At 38.1% G+C, this 21,522-nt stretch overlaps 1 protein-coding gene, 1 non-coding gene and 1 pseudogene across 2 annotated transcripts in view; 1 reads left to right on the top strand and 2 right to left on the bottom strand.

Annotated features, from left to right (window-relative positions):
• Positions 1–21,522, bottom strand: part of Veph1 (ventricular zone expressed PH domain containing 1) — a 773,456-nt gene that overhangs the window by 140,980 nt on the left and 610,954 nt on the right. The gene's annotated exons all lie outside the window — the stretch shown is intronic.
• Positions 14,168–14,276, bottom strand: LOC116897418. Its single transcript, XR_004387460.1, has one exon. It is a non-coding gene; the product is annotated as a U6 spliceosomal RNA (small nuclear RNA).
• Positions 20,666–21,412, top strand: LOC116895175 (annotated as a pseudogene).

Here is a 21,522-nt window from a genome sequence, read left to right as displayed (position 1 = left end):
GAAGTTGTTTTATTATTGAGTGTAGTTTTCGCTATCCTGAGTTTTTTGTTATTCCAAATGAATTTGCAAATTGATTTTCTATCTCTATAAAGAATTGAATTGGAATTTTGATGGGGATTGCATTGAATCTGTAGATTGCTTTTTGGCAAATGGTCATCTTTACTAATCCTGCCAATTCATGAGCATGAAAGATCTTTCTATCTTCTGAGATCTTCCTCAATTTCTTTCTTCAGAGACTTGAAGTTCTTGTCATACAGATCTTTCACTTGCTTGGTTAGAGTCACACCAAGATATTTTATATTATTTGGGACTATTATGAAGGTGTAATTTCCTAATTTTTTCTCAGCCTTGTTTATCGTTTGAGTAGAGGAAGGCTACTGATTTGTTTGAGTTAATTTTATATCCTCGACACTTTGCTGAAGTTGTTTATCAGGTTAAGCAGTTCTTTTGGACCTTTTTGGGATGCTTTTAAATATACTATCATATCATCTGCAAATAGTGATATTTTGATTTCTTCCTTCCAATTTGTATCCTTTGACCTCCTTTCCTGTCTGATTGCTCTGGCTGAACTTCAAGTACTATATTGAATAAGTAGGGAGAGAGTGGGCAGCCTTGTCTAGTTCTTGATTTTAGTGTGATTGCTTCAAGTTTCTCTCAATTTAGTTTGATGTTAGCTACTGGTTTGCTGTATATTGCTTTTACTATGTTTAGATATGGGCCTTGAATTCCTGATCTTTTATCATGAAGGGGTGTTGAATTTTGTCAAATGCTTTCTCAGCATCTAATGAAATGAGGTTCTTATCTTTGAGTTTGTTTATATAGTGGATTTCATTGATAGATTTTTGTATATTAAACCATCCCTGCATCCCTGGGATGAAGCCTACTTGATCATGATGGATGATCGCTTTGATGTGTTCTTGGATTCAGTTTGTAAGAATTTTATTGAGTATTTTTGTGTCAATATTCATAAGGGAAATTGGTCTGCAGTTCTCTTCCTTTGTTGGATCTTTTTGTAGTTTGGTATAAGATAATTGTGGTTTCATAGAAGGAATTGCAGTGCTCTGTCTGTTTTTAATTTTGTGAATAGTTTGACAGTATTGGTATGAGGTCTTCTATGAAGGTCTGATAAATTCTGCACTGAACCCATCTGGACCTGGGTTTTTTGGTTGGGAGACTTTTTAATATGCTTCTGTTTCTTTAGGAGTTATGGGGTTGTTTAAGATGTTTTATTTGTTCCTGATTTATCTTTGGTACCTGGTATCTGTCTAGAAAATTGTCCATTTCCTCCAGATTTTCCAGTTTTGTTGAATATAGGCTTTTGTAGTAGGATCTGATTCTCTTCTTATGTCTCCCTTTTCATTTCTGATTTTCTTAATTTGGATACACTCCCTATGACCTCTAGTTAGTCTGGCCAAGGGTTTATCTATCTTAATGATTTTTTTCAAAGAACCAACTCCTTGCTTTTTGATTCTTTGTATAGTCCTTTTTTGTTTCTACTTGGTTGATTTCAGCTCTGAGTTTGATTATTTCCCTGCCTTCTACTCCTCTTGGGTTATTTTACTTTTTTTGTTCTAGAGCTTTTAGGTGTGCTGTCAAGCGTGCTGACATATGCTCTCTCCTGTTTTTTCTGCAGGCACTCAGCGCTATGGTTTTTCCTCTTAGCACAGCTTTCATTGTGTCCCATAAGTTTGGGAATGTTGTTTCATTTTCATTAAATTCTAAGAAGTCTTTAATTTCTTTATTTCTTTCTTGACCAGTTGTCATTGAGTAGGGCATTGTTCAACTTCCATGTATATGTAGCTTTTCTGTCATTATTGTGTTATTGAAGACCAGTCTTTGTGTGGGATCTGATAGGATGCATGGGATTATTTCTATCTTTTCTGTATCTGTTAAGGCCTGTTTTGTGACCAATTATATGGTCAATTTTGGAGAAGGTTCCTGATGGTGAGAAGAAGGTATATCCTTTTGTTTTTAGGATAGAATGTTCTATAAATATCTAAAAAACCCAATTGGTTCATAACCTGTTAGTTTCTCTATGTCTCTGCTTAATTTCTGTTTCCATGATCTGTCCAGTGATTAGGTGGGGTTGTTTAAGAAATCTCCTACTATTACTGTGTGAGATGCAATGTGTGTTTGAGGTTTAGTAAGGTTCTTTTATAGAATGTAGGCCCTTTTTATTTGGAGCATAGATATTTAGGATTGAGAGTTCATCTTGGTGATTTTTTTCTTTGATGAATATGAAGTGTTCTTTCTGTATCATTTTTAATGACTCTTGGTTGAAAATCAATTTTTTTTGATAATAGAATGGCAACTCCAGCTTTTTCTTCAGGACCATTTGCTTGGAAAAATTTTTTTCCACCATTTTACTCTGAGGTATTGTCTGTCTTTGTCTCTCTGAGGTGTGTTTCCTGTAGGCAGAAAATGCAGGGTCCCTTTATTTAGATTCAGTCTTTTAGTCTATGTTTTTGTTTTTGTTTTTTTATTTTTTAGTATTAACTTGAATATTTCTTATTTACATTTTAGTGTTAATTTCCCTTTCTCTGCTTCTAAGGCCAACATCCCCTAACCCTCCCCCTCCTTTCTTATGGGTGTTCTCCCTCACCTCCCCTCATCATTTAGGATATTTCATTGCTTCTATGAGGTCAGAGTCCAGGGTCAGTCCATGCATAGTCTTTAGGTAGGGCTAGTCCGGAAGCTCTGGTTGCTTGGCATTTTGTTCATAAGGGGGTCTCGAGCCTTCAAGCTATTCCAGTTCTTCTCTGATTCCTCAACGGGGGTCCTGTTCTCAGTTCAGTGGTTTGCTGGCATTCGCCTGTGTTTATGTATTCTGGCTGTCTCTCAGGGAGAGATCTACATCCGCCCTGTCTGGTCTGCACTTTGCTTCATCCATCTTGTTAATTGGGTGGCTGTATATGTATGGGCCATGTGGGCAGGCTCTGAATGGGTGTTCCTTCAGTCTCTGTTTTAATTTTGCCTCTCTTTCCCTGCCAAGGGGTATTCTTGTTCCCTTTTTTTTGAAGGAGTGAAGCCTTTTCTGCACATTTTGATCATCCGTCTTGAGTTTCATTTGTTCTAGGCATCTAGGGTAATTCAAGCATTTGGGCTAATAGCCACTTATCAGTGAGTGCATACCATGTATGTCTTTCTGTGATTGGGTTAGCTCACTCAGGATGATATTTTCCAGTTCCAACCATTTGCCTACGAATTTCATAAAGTCGTTGTTTTTGATAGCTGAGTAATATTCCATTGTGTAGATGTACCACATTTTCTGTATCCATTCCTCTGTTGAAGGGCATCTGGGTTCTTTCCAGCTTCTGGCTATTATAAATAAGGCTGCGATGAACATAGTGGAGCACGTGTCTTTTTTATATGTTGGGGCATCTTTTGGACATATGCCCAAGAGAGGTATAGCTGATCCTCAGGCAGTTCAATGTCCAATTTTCTGAGGAACCTCCAGACTGATTTCCAGAATGGTTGTACCAGTCTGCAACCCCACCAACAATGGAGGAGTGTTCCTCTTTCTCCGATCCTCGCCAGCATTTGCTGTCACCTGAGTTTTTGATCTAGCCATTCTCACTGGTGTGAGGAAATCTCAGGGTTGTTTTGATTTGCATTTCCCCTGATGACTAAAGATGTTGAACATTTCTTTGGGTGTTTCTCAGCCATTCGCATTCCTCAGCTGTGAATTCTTTGTTTAGCTCTGAACCCCATTTTTAATAGGGTTATTTGTCTCCCTACTGCGGTCTAACTTTTGAGTTCTTTTTGTATATTTTGGATATAAGGCCTCTATCTGTTGTAGGATTGGTAAAGATCTTTTCCCAATCTGTTGGTTGCCGCTTTGTCCTAACCACAGTGTCCTTTGCCTTACAGAAGCTTTGTAGTTTTATGAGATCCCATTTGTCGATTCTTGATCTTAGAGCATAAGCCATTGGTGTTTTGTTCAGGAAATTTTTTCCAGTGCCCATGTGTTCCAGATGCTTCCTAGTTTTTCTTCTATTAGTTTGAGTGTGTCTGGTTTGATGTGGAGGTCCTTGATCCACTTGGACTTAAGCTTTGTACAGGGTGATAAGCATGGATCGATCTGCATTCTTCTACATGTTGACCTCCAGTTGAACCAGCACCATTTGCTGAAAATGCTATCTTTTTCCATTGATGGTTTTGGCTCCTTTGTCAAAAAATCAAGTGACCATAGGTGTGTGGGTTCATTTCTGGGTGTTTTCAATTCTATTCCATTGGTCTATCTGTCTGTCTCTGTACCAATACCATGCAGTTTTTTATCACTATTGCTCTGTATTACTGCTTGAGTTCAGGGATAGTGATTCCCCTGAACTCCTTTTTATTGTTGAGGATAGTTTTAGCTATCCTGGGTTTTTGTTATTCCAGATGAATTTGCAAATTGTTCTGTCTAACTCTTTGAAGAATTGATTGGTATTTTGATGGGGATTGCATTGAATCTGTAGATCGCTTTTGGTAAAATGGCCATTTTACTATATTAATCCTGCCAATCCATGAGCATGGGAGATCTTTCCACCTTCTGAGGTCTTCTTTAATTTCTTTCTTCAGAGTCTTAAGTTCTTGTTGTACAAATCTTTTTTACTTGCTTGGTTAAAGTCACACCGAGGTACTTTTTATATTATTTTGGGTCTATTATGAAGGGCGTCATTTCCCTAATTTCTTTCTCGGCCTGTTTCTCTTTGTGTAGAGGAAGGCTACTGATTTATTTGAGTTAATTTTATACCCAGCCACTTTGCTGAAGTTGTTTATCAGCTTTAGTAGTTCTCTGGTGGAACTTTTGGGATCACTTAAATATACTATCATATCATCTGCAAATAGTGATATTTTGACTTCTTCTTTTCCGATCTGTATCCCCTTGACCTCCTTTGTTGTCTGATTGCTCTGGCTAGAACTTCAAGAACTATATTGAATAAGTAGGGAGAGAGGGGCAGCCTTGTCTAGTCCCTGATTTTAGTGGGATTGCTTCAAGTTTCTCCCATTTAGTTTAATGTTAGCCACTGGTTTGCTGTATATGGCTTTTACTATGTTTAGGTATGGGCCTTGGATTCCTATTCTTTCCAGGACTTTTATCATGAAGGGGTGTTGAATTTTGTCAAATGCTTTCTCAGCATCTAATGAAATGATCATGTGGTTTTGTTCTTTCAGTTTGTTTATATAATGGATCACGTTGATGGTTTTCCGTATATTAAACCATCCCTGCATGCCTGGATGAAGCTTCACTTGATCATGGTGGATGATTGTTTTGATGTGCTCTTGGATTGGTTTGCCAGAATTTTTGTTGAGTATTTTTAGCCGATGTTCATAAGGGAAATTGGTCTGAAGTTCTCTTTCTTTGTTGGGTCTTTGTGTGGTTTAGGTATAAGAGTAATTGTGGATTCATAGAAGGAGTTCGGTAGTGCTCCATCTGTTTCAATTTTGTGGAATAGTTTGGATAATATTGGTATTGTCTATTGCTGGCTTTTAATCCATTTCATCAGTAGAAAACTTTATAGTTTTGTTCAAATTTCATTAGCAGGGATACTTTGGCTTCAAGTAACAGAGATACAGTTTGATGAGGAGCCATGATAAAATTGAATTTAACTGACATGAACAATAGATATGCTATAAACTTGTAATATTAAAATTACGAATGAAGAGCTCTCAAGAAAATATCATCCATGGATTGTCATTGGCCAGTAATGAGTAGCGTACTAATTTAGAGTCTATTATTCTTCATAAACAGTATGAATGCTTATTTATAAGTTTCTTGCCTATTGGCTCAATTCATTGTTTCCTTGTGACACTTTGGTTCATTCAGCAGAAAGCGTAAGTACAGAAAGCTTTAAGGTTATATGGCACTTTTCCAGACCAAAGAATCCTCTGTTTCAATGCAACCAACCTAACTAATTTAAGCGAAGCAGTCCCAGGCAGATTGATTGAGCAGTTGACCTTCAATAGTTATGACAACATGGTTAGGACTCCTTTGGTGGCCAATGTGAGACAATGGCATTTAAGTGCATGTTTAGGAAATGTACCAACCCAGTAAAGGCATGCATCAATTTAATAATAGTTTATAATTGCTGTGTAACACCAAAGTACTCACTTTTTGACTATTATGACATAATCTACCTTTTTAGAAATTCTGCCACAGCACTGCCTGCTCATCTTGAGCCTAGATTCATTTCATCTCCCTCCATCGATGGCCCAAAGAGTTCCATAATGTTATCATCGTAGGCTAAAGCCTAGATTTTCTTTATCTGTCTAAATGAAGTGTGGATGAAGCATGTGCTTCTCATTATTTAATTACAACTATGAGGTACAGAAATCCTTTATTCAAAATGCAATAGATCATACACAGTGATACATATTCAAGATCACTGATGCAAGAGAAGAAATCTAAGAGTGAATGTACATTACTCAGGTAGTAGAGTAAAAGAATTTAGGAAACAAATACGCACGAATATATGTATATCTTAGTTAGGTTGCTTGCATTGAGTCTGATGTTTCATTCGTTGGAAAAGTGTCGTATTACCTCTAAGCTTCCTATATTGATGTTTTCTGCTAGATGAACAAAAATGACACAAGAAAAGAGTGAATTGAGGTAATACACAAGAAATACATACATATATAAACACATATACATACACACACAAACACAGACACACACAGAGAGAGAGAGAGAGAGAGAGAGGAGAGAGAGAGAGAGAGAGAGAGAGAGAGAGAGAGAGAGAGAGAGAGAGAGAGAGAGAGAGAGAGAGAGAGAGATGCAGAAAATGGCTTACAAGTTGTGGTCCATTTCCCAACAATGGCTGTCTAACAGTGGAAGGTCTAAGGATCCAGTAGTTGTTTAGTCCATGCAGCTAATTATCTAAACTGATCCAGGATATAGCAGACTCTTGAAAAAGTAAGCTTTGTTACCAGTGAAGGAATAGATTCTCTAAAAGAGCAAATAGGCCAAGGAAGCAAGTTTACTTCTTTCATGTCCTGTGTAGGTGTGGCCTGATGAATTGTCCATCTTCCCCACCTCAGAAGGTTTGGATTAGAGGTGTGCCTTCCCATCTCAGAGATCCAGATGGGAAGTTTGTCTTCCCATTTCAAATGATTTCTCACAGGTATTCCTAGCCATTTGGGTTTTACTTCTTTCCAGATAAAGTCAAGTTGTCACCTAAGAACAACCACGACAGAGAGTATATGATAGACAAATTCAAGTAATTTATGAAATCTAATCAGGCCTTGTCTTAGGTAGGGTTTCAATTATTGTCATGGAATGAAACATGACAGCATATGGGCAGACATGGTGCAAGAGGAGCTGACAGTTCTTCATCTCGATCCACAGGAAGCAGAAGGTGACCCTGAGCTACACTGGGCATGACTTGAGTATATAAGACCTTAAAACCTGCCTTCCATAGAGACATACTTCCTTCAACAAAGACACATCTACTTCAATAAGTCCACACCTCCTAGTAGTGCTATTTCCTATAGCCAACCATTCCATCCCATGAGACTACGGGGGACATTCCTATTCAAACCACCATAGCTATATTCTAATAGAGTTCCGTGACTATTCTGCAAGTCCTGAGCCTCATTACCCACCTCTTCAAATGGAATACTCTAGGCTCTGGGCATTACGGTTACCTCCTTCCTTCAGGCAAACAGTAATTACCCATTACATAATTATTAGTTTTCTTGTCGTTAGTATTTGAGGATCTAAGATGTTTGAGTTCATCTTCAGATGAAGTTGCAATAATCGATATGAAACAATGTTCTTAAAAACGTGGGTTGTGCAGGTTCGATTAGTTTTACTCTCTTTATTCATCAGATGAAACATGTAAGGCTTTCTGAGGGAATTTCTTCTTGTTCACCTCCTCTATGGCAATGACTGAGGGACAGTTAATATACTTATACCTTTGAAGTAGAGTCGATGGGAAGGCTTTGCCAGGCCCACAAAAATGTCGAGAAGCCTCTTTCTGCTATCAGATCCTTTTGCTCTGGGTCTGTCTGATATTCTAGCCGAGGTTATATAACAAAGCCTCAGTTTTTCTTGTCTGCCAAGATTTCTGCAGTAATATTTTAAATTTAGAATCTTTTTGCCATCTAGAAATGTCCAAAAATTTTAAAGACATCTATTGCTAGTCCCTGCGTTCTGCAGCTCCTTCTTCAATCCACTTATGACATAGCAAAAAGTACTCTTAAAAATTCCTTAGAAATCTACTTACCCTAGTTTGTCCTTTAAAGTTTTTCTTCGGTGTGAGTATTGTGATTTGAATGAGAATGGCCCTCGTAGCCTCATGTATTTGCATGTATAGGCTGCAGTGGGTGGACTGTTTAGGAAGGATTAAGACAATAAATAGTTCTCAACTATCCTAATGCTAGTTCCTCAGGTTGTAGTGACAACCAAATAAAATTATTTTTGTTACTACTTAAAAACTACTAATTTTGCTACTGTTATGAATCCCAATCTAAATATCTGTGTTTTCTAATAGGTCTTAGGCATCCCCTTTATAAGGACTATTTGATCCTCAGGCTGAAGACTGCAGAGGCAGACCACATTGGAGTAACTGTAGCCTTGATGGAGAATATATGTCAATGAAAGAAGACTTTGAGTTTCTAAAAGCCCAGGGCAAACCCATTCATTCAGCATTCAATGTTTTAATGAATATTGGATTTTTGCTAGCATGTATGCGTAGACCACATGAACTCCTGGTGCCTTCAGAGGCACAACATTTAAAACTTCAATTTCTGCTTCAAGGCACAGCCTGGCTTACTTGGATCACATGTGTAGCATCTTTTATTGATGACCCTCAAGGAACTCTTTCCCTATAGGGCCTAACATCCTTTCCAGAAGGAGAGAATCCTTTCATCTTAGACTTTCTTTTCCTAGATGAATTCAGATCCTGGAAACGTGGAACTTCTGTTGGGTGGGTTTTCCCCGCAGGACCTTTCAGCATCCCACTAGTGAAGTACAGGGCGTTTCTCTACAGGGCAACTGGTCTCTTTGTTAGTTACAACTCTTTCTATAGCACAAGCCACTATACCTTCCTGCCTACAATTTTTTTCATTAAAACAAATAAGTCCATCAATGTATAGCTTAATCCTATCCAAGTCTTCAGGACACAGATATAATGTATGCAGATTCTGGGACAGCACATCGGTAGAATAGCTCACATTCAAATCCCTAATAATTTTGATTTATTTAAAACCTCATAGGCTGGTCCTCCACTGTCTGCATTTCTCTAAGCGTTACTGTCTTCCAAGCTTACATTATAATGGGTTAATAAACTCTGCTTCCAGCCTTATATCTTTTGTAGTCCAGCATATCAAATACTTCCCCACTCATCGAACCTATTTGCTTCAGTTTCTCAAAAGCCGTATGTTAAAGTTTATCATAAATATTACCTTACTACCACTACGTACGATTTCTGTCTTAATTTTCTTTCTTGTTGCTTTGATAAACTACTTCAAAGGAATATCTTTAAGAGAGAAAGGTTTATTTGGTTTACAACACCAGGTTTCATTATATCACTGCAAGAAAGTCAAGGCAGGTAAGTAAAGTAGCATCTTAGAGTCATGGTCAAGGGCAGAGAAAGAATGGATCATGCCTGGATTTTACTCTCTGTACAGTCCAAGTCCCACCCAGGGAATGACACAATTCAGCTTTAGGCTTGGACTTCCAATATAAAGTCATGTAATAGAGGTAATCCCCACATACATACTCCTAGTCTAGCTACATGAAAATTTTTCATTCATGAAAAAGTACATTCAGAGCTGACAATTAAAACTTAACATTGCATAACCCAGCAAATATCATCTGTCTGACACCTAAAACAGAGATATTGTTTGTTTGTTGAGTTTGTGGTTCCTTTTTTGGAACTATTACAAGTCACTGCATATACTCCACTATAATTATCATACACTAAATGTCAGGTACATTTTAAAATAGGAACATAGAATATTTGTAAAATACATGATTTCTGAAGAGAGTTTCTTGAGGTTTCTCAAACGGGTTGGTTACATTCCTGTAACCCAATACTTGGAAGGCAGAATCAAGAACATCATGGGTTTAAGACCAGCCTGGAGTACATAGTAGAGTTTCATATGAACATGGGCAACAGGAAAACTCCTGCTCTCTTACCTCACTGCAAGAAAAGAGGGATGGCTGCACATACAAACTGCAGTGCTAGATTGTTCTAAAGAAAAGGATTTTAAAAAAAAGTGGATTTTAAAAAAAAGTGGTGGCTGAAGTATTACACGTATCCTCAGGACAACATAGATAATGGAAACTTGAATGACATCTGCTTTAATGTATACATGAAGCTGACCTGAGAGTAATGTTCAAACACTGCTCGCCACGTTAGCATGAGGACTTACGCCTGATATCAAATACCAATGTAAGAAATGCCAGGCAAGGTGGCAAGCTTTCATGATCCCAGTGTCGGGCATGTTGACGGAAAAAAAAAAAAAAAAGCATTCTCAGGGTTGATTGGCCAGCCAGCCTAGCATAATAGGTGATCGCCATGCCAAACCAGACCTATCTCAAACTGAAGTGGGTACCTTTGAGAAAGATTGACAAGCCAGGTCATATTCAAGATTCCATGTGCATACACACATACTTACATGCAAAAGCACACATAAAAATATTCTTTACATTAAATACAGGCTTGTGTAAACTATTAGTGTTTTGGGGTATCCCTTTAAAAAATTAGCCAGAAATAGTTTTATTTAGAGCTTATTACCAGTTGTGAGACTTAATAATTTGGGGTACGGATATTATTTCACACATAATTAGATGACCATATTTTATTTATATTTCTAAAATTGATTTTAAGCTAAGTCTTAAAATGTATCGAAGAATATTTAATCATAAACCTCGTAAATATATTCACTAACAACTTGAAGCAAATGTATTTAAAGGAATTTCATGTGGTAATTTGTATTGTTCGCATATTTATTAAAATATTTTTCTCATTCAAATGACAATAAAGTACTTGACTCATTTCCATAAAGGATCGAATTATTGCTTCAAAGCATCTTGGAGGTGTAAGGTATCAGTAGGCATTACCAAGAGCATATGTACACAAACATAAATACAGCCTGGAGAGGCCTAAAACCAAGTCTGTCATATTTTACCTAATAGTTACAAGGCTGTGCTGCCTTTGCAAAACTTCTTTATTCCTAGATTTTACATTCTTATCTGAACAATGGGAATGTAATCAACTGTCCTATGTCCTGTCGTGAAAATAAAACTCCTGAACAAATCCCTTGGCGATATGGCTCACAAAATGAGTTCATAATATCCAGTCACATAATTATGACAGGTTAATGATTTGAAAACCATGGGCTTCCATGCCACCATAGCATACGACTGTAAACTTAACACTTCAGAATAACACATTTACTGCTTTTCTTTTTTTATAGCCATGCCTTTCAGAAGCCCAACCCTGGTTTTATCAGCCTGTCAAGACACTTTCTTTCTGGATCTGAAGAAGAGCGTCTATTTCTGAAGTTGTCTAAGTTGCTAGCCGTACGCAGAACTTGCCGCAGGAGGCCTGACGTCTCTGTCTCTTGGTAAGATGGCAACCCACACTGGATTTCAGCTTCCAGGAGCTGCCCACACCGCTTGGAAGATGGCCCTCTCCTCTATCTTCAGAGGCAGCCACATCAGTTGGAGCGTCTCTCACATTTCCAAGTCCTTCCTTCATGTTTTTTTTTATTCCATACGCTTGCATCCTCTCCTCTCTCTTCATTTTCTCTCAGAAGGTCCATCCACATCATGCATAATATTTAATTTATGTCGGGGTCTCATTCTTTCATGTTAGCTATACTTTTTATGCATCATCATTCTCTGGGTCCCAGAAGTCCGGTACCTCTATTTTTAGGAAGCAGTATTCTGCTTTCCACAGCTCTCTAAGAGCCTGTTTTGCTTAAGAGTTTGACTTGGACTTTAATTTTAAACGTTGTCCAACTTTTGCTCCCTGCAAACCTGTTTGATTAGCATTAAACTCAAGTGGATGGAATCAGATGTGGGAACCATTACAGTAAGACGGATCGTAAGACAGTATGCAATGTGAAAGAGGGGATCTACAGCCACAGTGCACAGCCACGCACAGATACAACAGTAGGTTCCCATCCTGAAATTTCTAGTCAGGTCTCATTTCAGTCGCCTCACATATTGGATTTAGGATCTACTTAGGAAGGTTCTCTTGGGATCTTGGAGCTATGATTTAGGCAGATTTCACAGGTTTTTTGCTCTCATGGTTACTTTCCTCTTTTGTCTCCCATTTTAGATTTTAAGGCCTTTTTGTTTTCATACACATATAAAAGTACTTATGGAAAGTATAATTTTACTTGCTAATTTTTTTACTCAGTTTTCCTAATTTATCTTCAGTTAAAAAACTCCTTGATTTTTTAACGTTTGGGTTTATAGTTATCTCGATTTATTTATCCATGGTTTCATAGGGTTTGTTCTCTTTTATCTGTTCCACAAACTCATCCCATCTGTAAAGTTAATGGAAAATATGTCTCTTGCACACTTGTGATAAAACTGTGCCTGTCGCAGCTGTCTCCTACCACAGGGGAACAATTTCTTCTTAGATTTCCCACAGCAGAGGAGAGAACTAGAAGATTGCCTGGGTTCTGTCAGAAACAAAACAAAACAAATCCCAAGCTGAGTCATACCGAAGCAATGTTCCCAAGTTACAGGAAGTCTTTATGCCGTATTTGTGTTCCCACAGGCCAACTGTAGCTACCTGGGCACAGAGGTATAATAGCCCTTGGATTCTTCTCTAAATTTTTTGTTCAGCAGTCCTCTGGCTTACAAGCATAATTCTAGCACAGTATTATCCGTAACATTATATAGTAGTTTTCAGAAGTTAATGATTGAGTGGATAAATTCAAGAAGAGGGGACATTTTACAGGTTTTTAACACACACACTCACACACACACACACACACACACACACACACACACACATACAGATATGTCTTAGTCATACACTAAACTTGTTTAACTTCCAAAGATGCGAGGATAATTCATCTACATTACAAGGTCCAATCAATTAAAATTTTAATTTGAAAATTTTTTATTTTAGTTATCATATGTATGTGGTAAAGTCAGCATTTGATGAGGATTGCATTGAATCTGTAGATTATTTTTGGAAATATGGCCAGTTATACTATATTATTCCTGCTAATCCATGAGCATAGGAGATCTTTCCATTTTCTGAGATCTTCAATTTCTTTCTTCAGAGACTTGAAGTTTTTGTCATACAAATCTTTCACTTGCTTGGTTAGAGTCATATCAAGATATTTTACATTTTTTGTGACTATTGTGAACAGTATTGTTTCCATAATTTCCTTCTCAGCTTGTTTATCCTTTGAATTGAGGAAGGCTACTGATTTGTTTTGGTTGATTTTGTATCCAGCCACTTTGCTGAAGTTGTTTATCAGGTTTAGGAGTTTTCTGGTGGAACTTTTGAGGTCACTTAATTATACCATCATATCATCTGCAAATAGTGTGATATTTTCACTTCTTCACTTCCAATTTGTATCCCTTTGACCTCTTACTGTCGTCTGATTGCTCCACCTAAGACTTCAAGTATTATATTTAATACGTAGGGAGAGAGTCAGCAGCCTTGTCTAGTCCTTCATTTTAATGAGAATGTTTTGAGTTTCTCTCCATTTAGTTTGATGCTAGCTACTGGTTTGCTGCATATTGCCTTTACTATGTTTAGGTATGGGTCTTGAATTCTTAATCTTTCCAATACTTTTATCATGAAGGGGTGTTGAATTTTGTCAAATGCTTTCTCAGTATCTAATGAGATGATCATGTGATTTTTTTATTGTTCTTCAGTTTGTTTAAATATTGGATTACTTTGATTGATTTCTATATATTGAACCAACCCTGTATCCCTAGGATGAGGCCTACTTGACTGTTGAACAATCATTTTGATGTGTCCTTGAATTAGATTTGAAAGAATATTACTGAGAATTTTTGCATCGATATTCATGAGGTAAATTCATCTGAAGTTCTCTTAATTTTTGTAGGGTATTTTTGTGGTTTAGGTATAAGCTTAAATGTGGCTTCAAGGAACAAATTGGGTAATGCTCCTTCTGTCTATGTTGTGGAATAGTTTGAAGAGTATTGTTATTGGTCTTCTCTGAAAGTCTGATAGAAGAAAATATGGAATGCTTAATGAATTTGTGTGTCATTCTTGCACAGGGGTTATGCTAATCTTCTCTGTATTTTTCCAATATTAGTATATGTGCTGCCTAAACAAGAGCAAATTTATTAATTTATTAATAAAAACACAGTTCTAAAAATACTAAAATCCATAGGGATTTTCAAGCTAGCAAGAGCCACATAGTGAGGCTCTGTCAAGCAAACAATAATAAAACCAGTATAAAATAGAAGAATGAGCATTTACATCATAGTAGTCTAGGCAAAATAAGGAAAATGGATTCTTGCTTTCTACCACCTCTGAAAACCAGCTCAAAATAGATTATCAACTGTAAGATCTATAACAATGAACCTAATGGAACGAAAGATAGAGAAAATGTTTCAGGATGATGAGCCAAGCTGATCTATATGAAAATGTGAAAAATACTCAAATGGGACACAGTAAATTAAAACATTTTAACAGTGGACTATTAGCCATAAAGTTCTGAATACCCATGCTACATTCCACAGACTCAAAGAGGTTAAACAAGAAGGAGGATCCAAGAGAGGATGCTTGAATTTCACTATGAAAGGGAAACAAAATAATCATGGGAGGCAGAGGGAGGGAGAAACCTAAGTGGGAGAGGGGAGGGGAAGGATAATGGGGACAGTGTCAGGAGTGGGGAGAGACATAGAGAGAGGCCCAGAGAGCCAGGAGAATTAATGGAAAACTGCAGCTGCTGGAGTTAAGGAGATGGGGGGAATCTCTAGGAAGTCCCAGGAGGCTCCCAGGAGCCAATGAAGATGTTGAGATAACAGCTAGGATATGAAACCTGAAGTGGCCACCTCCTGTAGCCAGGCAGGACCTCCAGTGAGGGGATAAGGACACTAACCTTCCCAAAAAACTTTTGACCCAAGATGTGTCCTGTCTACAAGAAATTCAGGGACAAACATGGAGCAGAGACTGAAAAAATGGCCAAGAACAAGCCCAACTTGAGACTCCTTCCAGGGGCAAGCACCAATCCCTAACACTATTAATGACACTCCCTTATGCTTATAGGAAGGGCCTAGCATAACTGTCCTCTGAGAAACTCTGTGTAGCAGCTGATGGAAACAGATGCAGATCCCCACAGCCAAACAGGAACCCTTGGGAAGAGCAGGGGAAAGGATTGAAGGCACAGAAGGGGTTAGAAACCCCAGCAGAGTCCACTAACCTAGACCCATGGGAGCTCTCACAGACTGACACACCAACCAAAGAATGTTCGTGTTCTGGACTGAAGCCGCTGGCCCATATATAACGATTGGCATCTCGGTCTCCACAGCAGCCTTGTCTGGTTTCAGTAGGACAGGAAGTCCCTAAATTGCAGAAACTTGATGCATCAGGGTGGAGGGTACCCAAGCCGAACCTATCTTCTCAGAGAAGAAAGGAAGGGGCATGGGGGAAGGGACTCTGTGAGGGGATACTGGGAGGCAGGGCAGTGTTTAGATGCAAATCAATCAATCAATCAGTCAATCAGACAGCCAGTCAATCAATCAATCAACACGTGAAGAGAAAACTTAAATCATGGGGCAACATACTTGTAAACTTTGCCTCTGGCGAGTATTAGCTACGTAAAATGTGCAAGTAGCTCTGAAAAGTCAACAGCAGAAAAAGATTCTGATTAAACACTGAGTAGTGGACCTAGACAGATAAGTTCAAATGCACAGTGAACCAGCATGTATATAAAAATAGCAAATTAATCCAAGTTAAAACTTCGGAGCCCATTTCCCCATACGTACTTGCTTTAAAGTCAATCCATGCATATCATTTTTAATCGCTCCGTTTAAAATATTTTCTTGAGCCTGAGAAAGAAAGCTTTTTTACTTTTGTTTCCTTATGGAGTGTGTATTTCTAACTCCTGCTATTTGCGTGCGTGTTTGCTTTATTTCTGGAGGATTAGGCACAGCATCTCAGAGGACCAGCTGATGGGCTGAGGGAACACAGTACACAAGGTAGCAACATACACTGTTGTGTATTCTAGGATTGTCCGCAAGCAAGAGGCCCAGTTATGTAGGGAGAGGTACTGAGGGACAGAAGGAATCCTGGGTGGACTGTGTTTTTACAAGACGATTTCCTTTTCCGTTTCCTGCCTACATGGAAACTGAATCTACTTCTTGGTATTTACATATCTTTCTAGATAGAAAATGAGAAATATTCTGAATGCTTAAATGTGTTAGCTCATGCTTGATGATAGATTGAACCACTTCTGCACATAGCCCAGTGAATGACCTGATTACAGAAACTCTGTGCCTAGAGCACTGAACTCTATGATATATTAATGAGCATTAACTTTTCAGTGAGTTGCCATAGGTATGCTATGGAACATTTTAGAGAAACTGGTTAAGTTATAGAACTTGCTACCTGCACTTTTGGCTGAGTTTAGATGTCCTCTTTGGCATTTTTTTCCCATATATGTCAGAGAACATTATTTACGTCCAGCTTTTAGGCAGAATGATTTAAATGAGATCCTGTCTTGTATAGCCATAACTCCTCCTCTTCAGAGCCTATCTAACCAAAGTAAGCAAAGGGCATTCATGGAGGCACCACACCATGTGATCATATTTCTATTTAAAGTAACAGTAGCTACATACCTAAGCCTGGAATCCATTATTCAAAATCTCTGGAGAAAAACAAGACTCAAAGCAGGTTAAATGGACTTAATGTGTGAAAAACGTATTATGAAGGCTATTACAGTTTATAGCAGTTTCTTCTCGATTTCAGAATTTCTGTATTTATCAATTTTGTTTATTGTCTTCAATGTTCTTTATTGTGAGTCCATTAAAATATGTTTTAAATTTTGTACATTTTATTTGTTTACATTAGGAATGGTTTAATTTCTTCAGTGTTTAGACTTTCCTAGATTGCATGCAAATCTTCTGACATTATCTCAATTTTATTGAGCCGAATTTAAGTTCTGTAGGAATTTTGCTTTGCAAAGCTTCCTGTTAGCACAATCATCTTTAGCAAAGTCGATAGCCATGAGCACATAAGGCTTTTTGTTACAACTTAGATTCAGTACAAGGTGAGAAGATCATTATAAAATAATGGTTTAACTGGGAATCCAGCCTATACACATATACAAACCATATACTAGCCCAGACAATATTGCTGATGCCAAGAAGTGCATGCTGACAGGAGCCTGATATACCTGTCTCCTGAGAGGCTGTGCCAGAGCATGACAAATGCAGAGGTGAATACTAGCAGCAAACATTGAACTGAGAATGGGGTCCCCATCGGAGGAGTTAGAGAAAGGATTGAAGGAGCTGAAGGGGCTTGCAACCCCATAAGAACAACAATGCTAGCCAACCAGAGCTCCCGGGTCCTAAACCACTACCCAGAGTACACAAGGACAGACCCATGGCTGCATATGTAGCAGAGAATGACCTTGTTGGACACCAATGGGAGGAGAAGCCCTTGGTCCTGCCAAGGCTGGACCAGCAGTGTAGGGGAATGTCAGGGCGGAGGGGAGGAAGGGGTTGATGTGTGGGTGGGGAGCACCCTCATAGAAGAAGGGGGAGGGAGTGGGATAAGGGCGTTATGGACAGGAAACCGGGAAAGAGGATAAAAATTGAAATCTAAATAAATAAAAAATATCCAATAAAAAAATAACATATTGAAGAAATTACCTAACTTGGGATCGGCGAGGGTAGAGTTGGTTTACTGAGTCCATCCTCTGTTTCTGTTTCAGTAAAACAGCTATTCTAATTAGAGTAACAGACTTTTATATCAAGAAAACAACGTCACTTTATTCAGTCACAGTTTTTATTGTCAGGCAGAGTAAACTTAGTAATAAATCTTTTTATTTGTTTGCAAAAAGCCACAAGAAAATTAAGCACAAAGCCAGTTCTGAAAATTAAAAGGTGTTAGGAGAAACTCTACCAGCTTAGAATGAGGCAGTGCCTCCGGGCTGACTTTATAAGTAAGAAACCACCTAAGTGTGTAGTTTGCAGGACCACAAAATGTCCGTGTGATATGAGTACACTGAATGGAAATGGTAACCTATCATTTATATTCTTTTCTTTAAAACAAAGTATTCCCTACTACATTTAGTCAGTAAAGACTTTTCACCTACTCATCCTCCACACTCCACTACATTTTAATAGTTTTCCGAAGCAAACTCCAGTGTGATAATGAGTTTGTTTGTGCCTCACAGTTCAATAGCTATAGAATCAAAAGAAGGATTTCCCGTTTGCCTAATGTGGATGTTCAGAATATGCAAATAGTTTTATTAAATGGAAGAAGACCATTTGTTTGAATCGCATGGGTAAAATACAATCTAAAAGTAAAGTTTTCTGAGTTGAATTATCAGCATATTTCAAGCGTGTAATGAAACTGCAATTCCATCTTCATTTATGATTAATACATAAGTTATTTTTTGAATCTTTAACTAAACATTCACATGCTTGGTTATGAACTAAACAGTTGAGTTGCTCCCTTTTAAGTCAAAGATAGTTTTCAGGTAATGCAACAAAAATGAGTCATTAAAATGCAATTTCATATTGTAGTAGAGCACTCCTTTGGATTGAATGATAAGACTTTTCTGCATATAATTTAATTTTTTTTAATTTTACTTTTCATGAAATTAAAATTTTCCTTTGTTGAGATAACTAAGTATATCAAATCAGTTTACAATTTAAAAAAAATCTAATAAATTCACAGTTGTGTATACTTTTCTCCTTATGTTGAAGTGGATTCCTTTTTTACATATTATATATCCTGATTATGAATTCCCCCCTCTACTCCATTCCTTCTAACATCTCCTCCCAAATAGATCCACCTTCTTTCTGACTCTCATTGGAAAACCAACAGGCTTCTAAGGGATTATAAAAATAATACAATATAAACATTATATAATATGATAAAACAGAAAGTAACAATGCAGAATAGGATAAAACAAACAAAACCTGTGTGTTCTTCCTTTGTTCTATGGCTTCTTATTCTTCGTTTTCCTCCTTTCCTCTTTCTCTGGACCATGGAATAAAGGGAGAATGTTCAGGAGAGGAGAAGGGAAGAGAAAGGAGAGGAGAGAAGGCACAAGTACAGAACCACTTGTTGGAGCACATAAAAATGACATCAGAACAATAAACATGAAGTCATTTTTACCAAGAAGGGGTAGTCATTTTTATCAAGAAGGGGTAGTCATTTTTATCAAGGAGGGGTAGTCATTTCATCTTCTACCTCTTGAGATCTGTCATTGGAACTATTTATTTGATAAATTAATTCTATTGTCATTTTTGTGTTCAATTGTAATCTTTCTGGAATGAAGTCAGGCTCATCATGGAGAATAAACTTTTTGATGTGTTTCTTGAATTCTGTTTGTATGTAGGTGTTTGTTCGATTGTTTGTTTTTTGAGACTTTTATACCTATGGTCTGGAGAAAGATTCTTCTATTTGTTTTCCTACCTATTTTTGATTGGTTTTCATATAATGCTGGCTTAGCCAACATCATCCTCTAAAAAATATCTATGACATATAGAAGATACTAGGAGGAAATGTCCAACCCAAGAACACAAGAAATAAATAATTTCATACCACAAAACTAAGAGATGGAAAACACACACACACACACACACACACACACACACACACACACACACCCTACTACATCAAAATTTCATTTAGTATTTCTCAATGTCAATGGACTAAACTTCCTAATAAAGACACAGGATTACAGATTGGATGTGAAAATAGAATCCATCATTCTGCTGCATATAAGAAACACACTTTAACATAAAGATAGACTATCGCAGACTAAATGGCCAGGTAAAGAATTTCCAAGCAAATGGACCCAAGAACCAAGCTGGAATAGCCATTCCAATATCTAATAAAATAGTCTTTCAACCAAAATTAACCAAAAGAGAAGGGGAAGGATTCTTCATATGTGTTAAAGAAAAAAATTCACAACTATGACATCTCAATTTGAAATATCTAGACCCCTAATGCATGGTAATGTATTAAAAAATATCAAACATCCTGACGCAAGGTTTCTACTCCACCTTTGGTTGTTGAGTTCCTAGAAGAAAGCATTCACAGCATTTATATTTACAATATATCCTACACAGCTGCCTACCCTCCATGCTGGTGGGATCTACTTTACTATCAATAATCCCGAGTAATTACTGTTTATTATGTTTCATCCAGGCTGCTCTTAACTCCAATTAGGCAGCCTGGTGGCCTTTCCTTTCTCCTTTCCTGAACATTCTTTCTTTGTTCCATGGTCCAGAGAAGGAGGGAAGGAGGAAAAAAGAAGAATATGAAGACATAGAACAAAGGAAGAACACACAGGAAGAAGAAAGGATATCAGTCGTGGGAAAAAAGAGAGGAGAGCATAGCTCTGAGGGCTGCCCAATGCAGCTAAGAGCAGCCAAAAGGAAGCATAGTGAGTAATGATAGCTAGGGTTCTCGTTAGGAAATTAGATTCTAACAGCGTGAAGGAAACTGCCCAGCTATTGTGCTGCTTAACTAAGGCTCATTAAATGTATAAGGGCTGTGTCACTTTGGTTGGACCGACTGATACTATCTTCAAAGCCTTTGCTATGATTATTGACAAACTGGAAGAGAACGTAAGCAGTCTATGACCAACAGCACAGCTGCCACTAGACCCCCATCACCTTAAGGCTGGTGGTTCCTGCTAGTCAGTGTGCCTCTCTAATCGGAAAAGGTGATCACAAGGTCAAGGAAATAAGAGAGAGTACAGGGGCTCAGGTCCAGGTAGCAGGGAATATGCTCTCCAACTCAACTGATGGGGCAATCACCATTGCTGGCATTCTGCAATCCATCATTGAGTGTGTCAAACAGTTCTGCGTGGTCATGTTGGATTCCCCCTGAAGGGCGAGACCATCCCTTACCAGCCCAAGTCCTCTAGCTCTCCAGCCGTCTTTGCAGGTGGTCCAAACTTCACCATTTGGCAATGCAACAGTCTCCTTTGACCACGACCCGGATTCAGTGGCATTGAATCCAGCTCTCCAGAGGTGAAAAGCTGTTGGGCAGGTTTAGATGCGTCTGCTCAAACTACTTCTCACGAACTCACCATTCCAAATGATTTGATTATCTGCATAATTGGGTGTCAGGGCACCAAAATCAATAAGGTCCGTCAGATTTCTGGGGAGCAGATGAAAATTGCAAACCCAGTGGAAGGATCCACTGATCGTCAGGTTACCATCACTGGATCCGCTGCCAGCATTAGTCTGGCTCAGTATCTAATCAACGTCAGGCTTTCCTAGGAGACAGGTGGCATTGGGAGCAGTTAGAACAGAGCAGATTCATCCACAATTCTTTTCTGCTCTTCAGCACCACCCATGGTCCAACTGTGTAGCTTCTGAACAATCAGTGA

Source organism: Rattus rattus, chromosome 3 (assembly GCF_011064425.1).
Source record: "Rattus rattus isolate New Zealand chromosome 3, Rrattus_CSIRO_v1, whole genome shotgun sequence".
Classification (NCBI taxonomy): Eukaryota; Metazoa; Chordata; class Mammalia; order Rodentia; family Muridae; genus Rattus; species Rattus rattus.
This window is presented reverse-complemented; position numbering and strand designations above follow the sequence as displayed.